Raw genomic sequence first — 6878 nt, 5'->3', positions numbered from 1 at the left:
TCGTGCGCGTTGGCGCCTGCCCTGGTGTGAGTGCGTGCGGATGTTTTATTAGGCATCGATATTCTTAAGATTGAATGTGAGGAGCATGGGCTGTATGCGTCACCCATGGAGGGGGGCCGATGCTCCGTTGTTCGACGGAAAAGTATAAAAGGGCAGTCGGACAATACGGGAAGTAGTAGGAAGTAGCAGTTAGTAAGTCTTATGTTCTTATGTGTTGAGGAGTTTACAAATTTCAGAAGTGGGATTGAAACTCGCTAAATTAGAAATTCGCGATTCGCGCGTGTGTTATGAAAAGTGGGATTGAATCTATTACGTTATTAGAGAAGTTATTAGTGAACTTACGTGTTTGAGTGACTTAACATTCGAAATCTAAAAATTTAGAAAACGTTTGCATTGAAAGTGTCTACGAAAATTAAGAAACATGGCAACAACCTGCAAACCTACAGTAACCGAGCTAAGAGAAAAGTTACGCGCTCGAGGCTTGGCGACGTACGGCACGAAAGCCGAGCTTATAGCAAGATTCGATTTAGCTGAACCTCATTGGAGGGATGAAGCTATCTTAGATACAACTTACGACGATGGAGCGACCGCCTTAGAAACACCGGCCACCGAAGACGGCGAAGTAGAAAGTCTCCGTCGGCAGGTAGAAGACCTTATGCGTGAGGTCGGGCAACTAGGGGAACAACGGAACAACGACCAGGAGTGAATGATCGACACCGCGAGGTCAGCTTGAGTGTAATCTCTGATATGATCGACGTTTTTGATTAAAGCCTTGGTACCTTTACCGTCTGGGAAAGACGAGTGCGCTATATACAACGAATGCACCAGCTTCGGGATACCGAAATTGTTATGATAATTAGTCTAAAATTGAGGGGAAAAGCATTGCGATGGTTTCACTCAAAACCCGAATTCGTGACTTATGGAGTGGAGGAATTATTAGCAGCAATAGGGAAGATGTTTAGCTCGAGACAAAGTGTTATCACGTTGAGAAGACAGTTTGAGGAACGTAGGTGGAACGGCAACGAGTCGTTTAGAGATTACCTACATGACAAAATGATTCTGGGTTACCGAATTCCCCTCCTAGAACAAGAAATTTAGGAGTATGCGATAGACGGCATTCCAGACATTGCATTAAGAAACCAGGCCCGGATGATTGGTTTCCGAGACCAGGAGTCGTTGCTGACGGCTTTCGAAAGTATTACGCTATACGCCGGGTTAAGGGTGCGAGCGACGGGCCCTCGAAGTCCTACAAAATACGAAGGAAGGCGGCCGACGGGAGAAGGAAGAAGAAAACCGATCGACCATAAGAGGCCGTCGGAGGAAAATTATGCCAGATGCTTCAACTGTGGAGAGACAGGACATTTTGCGGGGAACTGCCCCCGTCCGAAGAGGGAAAGAGGCAGCTGCTACAAGTTCGGTAAACATGGACATCTTAGACCAGAATGCCCGAGAAGGGTGGCGAAGCCCACAGCGTCACCAGGAACGTGACCACGATGACGACTACATCAGGAAGATAACTTATGATGTCGATTCAGGCAATATACACTACATCTTAGTTTTAGACACCTTATGGATTCCGGAAGCCCCGTGAGTTTCATAAAGAAAGGGTTAGTGATGGGACCGATCAACTCTGCGCCGGAACTCGGAAGTGAATATTATGATATTAATCATAGTCGTCTGCAAGTACACGGCTCGATACAAGTTAGTTTAAAATTAGATGACGGCGAAAGGGTTGACACTCGTCTGTTGGTAGTACCGGATACTACAATGATGAACTCCGTTATTTTAGGTCGCGACGCATTAAAAAGATGTGGATTAGTTTTAGCAGAAAAGATAAGCGCTCCGAAGAAGAGGTAGTTATAGATCAGATTATGAATATAGAAATAGATGATTCCACCGATAATCAAATTACCGAATTAGACATTAATCCCAAAATCGCGGTGGAAAAACAAAATAATTAAAGGAAATCTTAAAGGTAAATTACTTAGATGCACCTCGTCCGGAAAAGCCTAGAATAAGCAAGGAACACCTGCAAGCAATTGAAGAGTTAAAGGATAAATTAGTTATAGCGCCTTTGTTAGCCAAATTAAATGACAAATCATCGGGAAAAGATTGGCATCAATTTTTAACGGATATTGAATACGCTTTAAATAACGGTCCGAATGCATCAACCGGGGAATATCCTAATAAATTATTATTCGGTGTGACCAAGAGGGGTTACATTGTCGATAATGTCCGTAGTTATTTAGAAAACACCATCGCGAATAGCGAACGCGATTTAAAAGCAATTAGGAATAAGGCCGAAGATAGAATGGCTGAGAAGCAAAATTATAACAAGAGGTATTATGATAAACGCCATCATAAGATACGGTCAGAATGTAATGTCGGTGATTATGTGGTGGTAGGGAATTTTGATAGCACTGTAGGGGTTAGAAAAAAACTGATACCAAAATTTAGTTGTCCGTACGAAGTTATAAAAAAATTACGAAACGATAGATATGTAGTTGCCGATATAAGAGGCTTCCAAATATCTCAAAGACCGTATCAGGGAACATGGGAATATTGTAACATACGTCCCTGGCGAGGAACAGAACAGGCCAAAGAATAGAGAGAAGAGAACAATCTCGAGTTTATATTGAGTATACTTTATCCTTATGATTAAAACTCAATTGTATTATGTTTCATTTCATTTTATTTCCTTTAAAGATAGTGTACCGACAGTTAAAAGTTTATATTTAGTATATTTTATTCTTATGATTAAAGTCCAATTGTATTATGTTTCTTTCATTTCCTTTTTAAGATTATCACCGATATCGCATCTCGCTTCATGTTTGTAAGAATGAATATTATTTTAGTTATTGATTAGATCAAACAACAAAAAAAAAAAAAAAGAGCGGAAAAAGGAGAGAGTAATATTGTATCCGAGTAATTGTATTTCTTATGTATAGATTATCTTATATTTTTATTCTTTCAGATTATTACTTTTCTTTATGTGTTAATTTTTAACTGTATTCTTATGTTTGTATTCATGTACTTCTTATGTATGTATCAACTTTATGTTCATGTTCATTTTACGTTGCGCCTTTATGTATGTGTGATTGTCTAGTGACCGAGGGCGGTCACCGTCAGGACTGGCCGATTGTAAACGCTTATGCAGGTTCGTGCGCGTTGGCGCCTGCACTGGTGTGAGTGCGTGCGGATGTTTGATTAGGTATCGATATTCTTAAGATTGAATGTGAGGAGCATGGGCTGTATGCGTCACCCATGGAGGGGGGCCGATGCTCCGTTGTTCGACGGAAATGTATAAAGGTCAGTCGGACAATACGGGAAGTAGTAGAAAGTAGCAGTTAGTTAGTCTTATGTTCTTATGTGTTGGGGAGTTTACAATATTGTGAAAATTTTCATTCCAGTATGACGTACGCTTCGAAAGTGCAAATGTGTGCACTAGCAACCGACGATAAGTCATAATTGATGATCAAAATTATTTCAATGATATATCTTAATTATTTGTGTATTATGTTAATAGGTCTTTCTTCTTTGATGTATATGCTAAGCAGGTCTATGTTGAAAGGTGCAGTATGAGGAATTTTCTGTGTAACTTTTATAGGAAATGCTTTCGTACTTTGGGAACGATTCACTGCAAAGGACGAGAATCGTGTTATGAGTATACTGATTAAAAATCTTGCTGGTTGTTTCTGAATAATATTTTTTTACATTTTATTGACACATCTTTTCTTTTTATAGTAAATCTTATTGTCATTAAAAATCATTTGATAATCTCCACGGCAAATTAATCAAAACTTGGATTTAACACGTTCATGCCGGGGTGATCCACAGGTGTGTCACACTTGTCCATTCGCGTTGTGCGGCGTGATTCACTTGTAGATCACTTGTTTTAGAAAATTAGTCATTAAAAAAATTTTTTGATTTTATTTTTTTTCAATATTACATATAAAAATTGAATATTATAAACATTAACATTTAATATTTTAAATCGATAACAATTATTTATTTATATTTATGCAACTTTTAAAACATTCTAAGCATAATGTGGGCTGGTCATTACAACGCGTAAAATATGTCGTTACTTTTTAACTTTTTGCGGCATATAATCTATTTTGTATTTTTGATAATTGTTTTTAACATTCTTTACATCGTTTTCTTGTATTCCTGGCAGCCCCTTGTATGATTGTAGAAAATGTGTACGTTTTCTTGACGGATTTCTCTTTTCTATTTCAGCTTCTTCGATTTCTCTGTGATGATCTTTAATCAAAAGATGATCGATAATTTGTTCTCGATATTTTTAAATTGGAATTTCGCAATAAGCGTGTTCAAACTAGCAACGATATTGGCCCGCCCCATGAAGCGTAACGCGGTAAGATACTCCCGCCTCAGGCGGAAAAACGCAGATTTTCGCCCAAGCGTGAACGTGTTATTTGAAATATAATATATAAATATTAAAAAATAAAACATGTTGAGTAGCTACTGATTAGCAGTACGATTTCAAACGATGGAAATAAATCACGAAAAAAAGAAACAAGAAATAAAGAAAGAAAAAAAATGATAATAAAAGGAAGGTAACGCTAGATGTTTCGACATAGAATGCTATTCTATGCTTCGCGATATTATTAGCTGATACGATTTACAACGGCGGGGCAACGATGATCCACCGACGATATGAACACAACTATAAATGATAGAACTGTTGGTTATAGCAATAGCATTGTGCGTAATGCCTTTTACAGTTTCCGACATGCTGATGGACGTATACTTGTACATTATCGCCCTGGTAGACTTGCAGTTCCGTGATAACTACAATAAAGAAAGCTAACTCATGGATGTCCTCTTAGGCCTGCACTTTTCTTGGAGTTTTAGCAATGATTTCGTCAGAAGTAAGACCTCTATTTAAATTCATATTTTATTTGCTTTTAAAATATATTTCATTATCATTTCTTGAAATAATTTTTATCGGAGATTGGTTTACATTAAAAAAAATTATTATAAATATAATATAATATAAAAATAATAATATAATATAAAATATAATATAATATAAAAATAATAAATATAAAAAATAAAACGTTGTCACCTCTGCTTCAATTCATTATATGTAATTGGTTAAACGTTAAACGATTTCAAAGGTATCCGTGCTTATCCTATCATTTATGTCTTGTGAACGATTCGTACTGATTGCCGCACCGTTGAAAGGACATAACGCTATGAAACCACAGACAGCTACAGCATCGATAATGATCATATGGATCATCGGTTTTATCCTCGCTGTTATTCCAGGTATACACGTTATGATGCAATGTTCGTATATGGATTACACGTTGAGCAAAATGACCTTGTCCTTTTTGGTTTTAATTTTTTCATACTTATCATGACCTTGTATATATATGATTAGTCGTTTAATTAAATTATTTTAACATTTTTTATCGAACGAAATTTCCTTGAAGTTTCAAACGTTTTTGTATTAATATTTCACATTACATAAAGTTTTATTTATTATTATCGATTATACGTAATTTGAAACGAACTAGTATATCACGATATTATAGAAGTTTTCTTTGAAATCAAATAATATAATGACTATGTTTAATACAGGTTTTCATTGGAAGAACAGTACAAGGTTTTATGGGGCAAATAAATGTGCTTTCCTTTGAACATAAAGGATCATTACTCGATCGGATGGCAATATTCCGCATTCATATTATAGGAGTTAACTTGTTAGGGTAAGAGAGTCGAATATCCCGTTAGAAATAATTTGGTACTAATTCGAAGGAGCTCGAGTGAATGTGATTTAATCGTTTAACAAACGATCCTTTCATTGAAACCCGATTAACATCCGCAGACTGATAACGATCAGCTACGTTTACGTTGGCATGTTCGCAAGCATTTAGAGATCTCGTCACGCAACTTCAATATTAGCTGGCGATATGGAATTTTCTCTAAGAATCTTCTTGATCGTCTTAACGGATGCAACTTGCTGGGCACCGATTATCATTTTGAAAATGTTGACTATGATGAAATATCCTGTACAAGGTATATAAACCTATCTTATATTCGATTATGGTGATATATGACGTAAAATAGTAATGATAGTGCTCTGATAAGATTCTTTTGTAAATTAGTGTAGATAATAGTACGAGATATTTGCTTTTACGAAGATGATGATGAAGATAATAGCAAAAATAATTTGTTTTTAATATCATAAATTTAAAAATATTCTTGTTGAAAGGTAACAACGATGAACAAAATCAAACATAATGTAATTAATGTAATTAAGCACTATGGTTATTATCCATTTACTATACCGACATATTCACCGATCATTTCTAGATCTTCCAACTTCACACACTTCCTTTTAGCGGAACTTCACGCCAGGGTCGTCGTCTTCGTACTTCCTGTTAATAGTGCAATTAATAACCTCTTATATACTTTAACTACAACGAAATTTCGAGAGAGATTAGTTTGTTTTAAGTTTTTAAGCAAAATACGAAATTACATATCGAGAAAACATTCGTCTCAAGGTTTGTTTTCGATTCAAATTAATGAGATCATAGTATCGAACTTTGAAGATGCATCTTTCTAAGTTTTAAATATCATAAATATAGATAAATAAAATTACAAAATCATTTTCTATTATACTTATTTTCTTACAGAGTCTTAAATGTCTATTACATTAAGTAGTAGGAATCTAATGTTTTCGATATCATCGAATAAGATAAACGATCCTGAGAAGATACCACCGTTGGTGATAGTAAAAGATGATTGGAACGATGATATTATGCGCTGTATCGTGAATAATATCGTTCTATTTAACATTTTTTCTCGCAGATCATCCATTAACACGCATACCATGATCCCATCTAACG

General features: G+C 36.0%; 1 pseudogene; it reads left to right on the top strand.

Annotated features, from left to right (window-relative positions):
• The first annotated feature begins 421 nt into the window (after positions 1-421).
• On the top strand, positions 422-6673 carry LOC122525759 (annotated as a pseudogene).
• Positions 6674-6878: the final 205 nt, after the last annotated feature.

This window comes from Polistes fuscatus, unplaced genomic scaffold, assembly GCF_010416935.1.
Source record: "Polistes fuscatus isolate 324 unplaced genomic scaffold, CU_Pfus_HIC Scaffold9, whole genome shotgun sequence".
Lineage (NCBI taxonomy): Eukaryota > Metazoa > Arthropoda > Insecta > Hymenoptera > Vespidae > Polistes > Polistes fuscatus.
This window is presented reverse-complemented; position numbering and strand designations above follow the sequence as displayed.